Raw genomic sequence first — 6,000 nt, 5'->3', positions numbered from 1 at the left:
TGCGTGTGGTATGCCTTCATGCCATTTCAACTTATGGCGACCTTAAGGTAACCCTATTATAGGGTTTTCTTGGCAAGTTTCTTTTTTTTGGGGGGGGGGGGGGGTTGCCATTGCCATCCTCTGAGGCTGAGAGTGTGTTACCAAAGGTCCGGTCCCCCTGTGGGTTTCAGAGCTGACAAAGTTAAATACCCACTCACCAAGCCTGAAATTCTGCATTAACATCACTTTCAAAACACTTTTCATGGGGGCCTGAGACAGTGACACCTTTACTTTCTGATGGTTCAATGCATGCAAGCTTTGTTTCAGGCACAAAATTATTTAAAAATACTATATAAAATTACCTTCAGGCTATGTGCATGAGGTGTACTTGAAACATAAATGAGTTTTGTGTTTAGACACAAGTATCCCATCTCCAAGATATTTCATTATGCATATGCAAACATTCTGAAATCCAAAACACCTCTGGTCCCAAGTATTTTGGAGACTCTATCTGTGCTACATAATGAATAAATAAGACGGCATTTGATCCATATGAGTAGATAATTTCTATTCAAACATAAACTGAGCCCTACATTTGGGAATGGAGTTATGTCCTCCCTCCCTAACACGAGATGTCCAGTCTTCACACACAACACTCCTGCAAGTATACCTCATACTTACCTACCCTCTTCTTGCAAAGCTAATTTCCCCAGTATTTAAAATAATACTGATATACACTGAACCCCCCCCCCCAGTTCCCCCACCTTTCTTTGGATCACACTGTTATAGTAACTATGAATTTTGTTGTTGTGTGCCTTCAAGTCGTTTCCAACATATGGCGGCCCCAAGGCGAACCTATCATGGGGTTTTCTTGGCAATCCTCTGAGGCTGAGAGAGTGTGACTTGCCCAAAGTCACCCAGCTGGTTTACATGCTGAATTAATGCAATGTGTGTATGTGTAGTGGTACTCCCACACTTTAGAAGATGGCTGTCTTCTTGTTCTCCTTCCACCTGTAAGTGAGAACTTTCCTGTTCCATCAGTTTTTGTAGGAATTGGTTGCAAAGGGCTTTTAATGAGGGCTGTTCTGTTGATTTTTTTTAAAAAATAGCCTGATTTTTAATTAAGTTAAAATGGTTTAAATTCTATAGTTTACCTATGTTTGTGTGCATTCTAAACCTGTACTGGTTTTAATTATTTTTAAGCTGCCTTTGAGAGTCAGCATGTTGCAGTATAGTGGTTTGAGTGTTGGACTAGGACTCTGGGAGATCAGCGTTCAAATCCCCACTCAGCCATGGAAACCCACCTTGGGCAAGTTACACTCTCAGCCTCAGAGAATGGCAATGGCAAACCCATTCTGAGCCAATCTTGCAAAGAAAACCCTGTGCAATGCTCACCTTAGTGCCACCATAGGCTGGGAATGATTGGAAGGCACACAACACCAACAAGTTGCGTTTCCAAATATTTGTGGAAAGTTGGGATATAAACGAATGCAACAACCACCTGCATTCATGATGGGTGGTTTTTTCCAGTGGTGTAGTTTACATTTTTTATTTTGCCACAAGGGGACACTGTTGCAAAGTTATTTCATTGAAAGAAAAACACAGTGGTCAGAATCTTCCAGCCACAGATGGTCAGGGGACCATTTTCCACTCCAACAAACAAAACCCACCACCTCAATCACCACAGCCATATTGTCATGTCATCTCAGGGTTGCTGCCACACTGCAGAATTAATGGAGTTTGACACCGCTTTAACTGCCATGGCTCCATCCAATGGAGTCCTGGGATGTGTAGTGTGCCGCGACACCAGAGCTCTCTAACGGAAAAAGCTAAATCTCTCACATAACTACAAATCCCAGCATCCCATAGCATCCCATGCAGTTAAAGCAGCGTCAATAGACATTACTGCTGCAGAGTAAAAGCATCCTCCATCCCTTTGATCTGAGTTATTTTCTGAAACAACTAGGGTGATCAGACATTCTTCTTTTCCAGGACATGTTTTACTTTTCCACCTTCTCTCCAGGAAGAATTCCAAAATGTCTTCTATTTTGAGCATGGCTAAGAAGCCTGAATTGGTACCGTGGACTCTTCTTATCCAGAGATATTTTTTTATCCATGGATTCAAGCATCCATGGCTTGAAAATATTCTTTAAAAAGTATAAATTCCAAATAGCAAACCTTGATTTTTCATTTTATATAAGAGACACCATTTTGCTATGCCATTGTATATAATGGGACTTGAACATCCACAGATTTTTGTTATCTGCGGGGGATCCTGGAACCAAACCCTAGCAGATACCAAGAGCACATTGTATTTCTATGACGGGTTTTTTAGCTTTTAGTTGGTCACATCCTCCATTTTTCCTTGAACACCCTACATTTTGTATTGCCTTGTCCTCCTTTGCAGTCAGGACATCTGGTCACCCTGGATATACCAATGTTGCAAAATCACATCCCTTTGGGGTGAAAGAAACAAGAGAAACACAGGCCCAGGAAACTCCAGAAAACATGACATCAGCCTTCCCGCTCCCCACTTTTCTCTTCAGTTTTGCCCAGATGTCTCATTTAATCAATGACATCTTGAAGGAAAAAATCATTTTTCTTCCTCGGAGAGAGGAGGGGTGGCAACATCACCTTTCATCAGCCAAACCCTCAATCACTGGGCTTCGAACAGCGGGGGGTCAGAAATCCTCATTTTCCTCAAGAAGAAGAAAGCCCAAATGAGACAGAATGGTTATGGAAAATATTCAACTGTATAGGGATAAATAAATTAACATATATGATTAGAAACAAATAGACGAGTTTAGGAAAAAATGGCCAGGGACCACTGAATTTTTGAAAGCAACTTTGAAGAAATCAGTAGTATAGAAAGGATCAAACGAGAGGAAAAGTTGAGAATGTAAAAAAAATATTATCAATAAAATAGGATATAGCCATTATAGTAGGTGAAGATGGACTAAGGAGAAAGTGAGGGCAATTATGCAGGACTATTCGGAAGGTTCGGAAGTCATTTTATTAATAATCATGAATGCTATTGTTTCAATGTTGGGATGATTTGATGGGGATGTGATTTAATTGGTATGCATGTATGTAAATATGTTAGTCTTATGTAACAGGTTGGTCAGTTTTGGGTAAAGTGACATGTTGCATTATGTCTAAATTGTTTATGTGAGTAAAAATAAGAATTAAAAAAAAAGAAATCCTGATTTTCCTTGAAAATGATTTTTTTAGGGCTCTCCGCCACCATTTCTTTGCATTGGTCTTGGCTCTCCTCTAACCCCCACAGCATGCACCGCCTCCTGCCCCCTTTCCTCAGCCAAATGAGATTTTTATTCCATCAGATTTATGATGGAAACGGTCAGGAACATCAGAAAATGAGAAGCACTAAAAGGCCATCCTGGTTGTCAATGAGGGAAGTGATTATAAACCAGCAGCTGCTTAAGGTGCACTGATTGAACCTAATTGCCGAGAAATAATTACCTCCTCTCAAAAAGTCACAATGGGCTCTTGGGCTGAATGTGGCTGATGATGAAGGAGCATCATGGGAGGGGGCCTCTGAGACACAGTTTGCCTGTGAATATTAGCCCCTCCTCTTCACTGGCTTGAGCTGGGGCTGTGTGTAAACTCCTTGGTGCATAGCAAGTCCACGTTGTGGTGCTGTCACAGAGACTATACACAAATTCAACCTAGACAATAGAGGAAATAGAAATAGTAAAAGAATTCTCACTCCTGGGATCAAACCTTGATAGGAATGGGGACTGCAGCAAGGAAATCAAAAGAAGATTAAGAATTGGGAGTGTGGCTATGAAAGAACTGGAAAAGATCCTAAAATGCAAAGATATACAATTGAGCACAAGAGTTAGAACTGTCCATCTAGATTACCACACTACACCCTTACAGTGCTGCTATTCCACTTTAACTGCTCTGGATGATTCCTGTTGCATTCTTGGATTTGAAGTTTAAGGAGAAGCATTTAGAATTCTTCAACAGAGAGCTCTCAGGTGTCACTGAACCACAGGAGGCAGCCAGAGCAGCAAAAGTGGAATAGCACTACTATAAGAGTATAGTGTGGTAACATGGCAAGCCATTGTATTCAACCCTCCACATTTGCAAGGCTTAGGGGACCCAGACCCCTGTGAATGTGGAAAAACTGCCATTTCTAGGGTGGGATAGGAGCACTCCATTTCTTCACCCCTCCCATCCTGGCAAGATCTGCCAGGTTTAACATTCATGAATAACCAAAACTGCAAATGTCAAACCCAGGAATGTGGAAGCCCAACTGTACCATGTATATATGTGAGAGCTGGACAGTTAAGAAAGAAGATAGGAAGAAAATCAGTTCATTTCAGATGTAATAATAATAATAATAATAATAATAATAATTTATTTATTTATATCCCGCTCCTTTGAGGTCAATTCCGCTGAGGTCAATTCCACATGTAGTGCTGGAGAAGAGTGCTAAGGATACTGTGGATGGTCAAAAAGATAAACAAATGGGTCCTAGAGAAGACCAAGCCAGATATCTCCCTGGAAGCCAAGATGGCAAAACTGAGGCTGTCGTACTTTAGCCTCATAAAGAGAAGGCAGGGCTCATTAGAAAAAAACAATAATGCTGGGAAAGGTGGAGAGAAGCAGAAAGAGAGGAAAGCCACATGCTAGATGGATGGACTCTATTAAGGAGGTCATAGGCATGAAGTTACAGGAACTAAGTGGACCAGTGGAGGACAAGGAGTCTTGGAGATCTCATCCACTGGGTTGCCATGGGTTGCGTTTGACTCATGGGAAGTTAACAACAACAGCAGAGGGGAATCTCATCTTCCAAAGCCAAGTCACCTCGCTCTGTGCTTCCTAAAATCATAGAATCATAGAGTTGGAAGAGACCACAAGGGCCATCCAGTCCAACCCCATTCTGCCATGCAGGAAATCTCAATCAAAGCATCCCCAACAGATGGCCATCCAGCCTCTGCTTAAAGACCTCAAAGGAAGGAGACTCCACTACACTCCGAGGGAGTTTGTTCTACTGTTGAACAGCCCTTACTGTCAGGAAGTTCCTCCTAATGTTGAGGTGGAATCTCTTTTCCTGGAGCTTGCATCCATTGTTCCAGATCCTGTTCTCTGAAGCAGCCAAAAAACAAGCTTGCTCCCTCCTCAATATGACATCCCTTCAAATATTGAAAGACGGCTATCATATCACCTATTAGCTTTCTCTTCTCCAAGCGAAACGTCCCCAGCTACCTAAATCGTTCCTCATAGGGCATGGTTTCCAAACCCTTCACCATTTTAGTCGCCTTCCTTTGGACACACTCCAGTTTCTCAATGTCCTTTTTGAATTGTGGTGCCCAGAACTGGACACAGTATTCCAGGTGGGGCCTGACCAAAGCAGAATAGAGTGGCACTATTACTTCTCTTGATCTAGACACTATACTTTTATTGATGCAGCCTAAAATCACATTGGCCTTGTCATCGCACTGTTGACTCATGTTCAATTTGTGGTCTACTTGGACTCCAATATCCCTTTCACATGTAGTTTCATTCACCCAGGTGTCCCCCATCCTCTATCTGTGCATTTCATTTTTCTTCCCTAAGTGCACATTTCTCCATGTTGAATTTCATTTTGTTAACTTTGGCCCAGCTTTCTAATCTATTCATATCATTTTTAATTTTGGTCCTGTCCTCTGGGGTATTAGCTACTCCCCCGAATTTGGTGTCATCTGCAAATTTGATAAGTATGTCCCCAATTCTGTCATCCAAGTCATTGATAAAGATGTTGAATAGCACTGGGCCCAGGACAGAACCCTGTGGGACCCCACTGGTCACTTCTTTCCAGGCTGAAAAAGAGCCATTGTTGAGTACCCTATGGGTTAGGTCTGTCAGCCAATTACAAATCCATGGCGGGTTATAGACCGCCGCTTTGAGGCGGTCTGCCGCCGCTGCCGTTTGCTCCGTAAGGGAGCCGTCGCAGCCACACCGCGCGGCTCCATTACGGAGCAAAAAAGAAGCTCCAAAATGGAGCTTCTTTCT

The sequence above is a fragment of the Sceloporus occidentalis genome, unplaced genomic scaffold (genome assembly GCF_023333645.1).
Source record: "Sceloporus occidentalis isolate IW3139 unplaced genomic scaffold, rSceOcc1.0.p SCAF_7, whole genome shotgun sequence".
In the NCBI taxonomy this organism is placed as follows: Eukaryota; Metazoa; Chordata; class Lepidosauria; order Squamata; family Phrynosomatidae; genus Sceloporus; species Sceloporus occidentalis.
The sequence above is the reverse complement of the archived record's forward strand: the minus strand, read 5'-3'. Positions refer to the sequence as shown.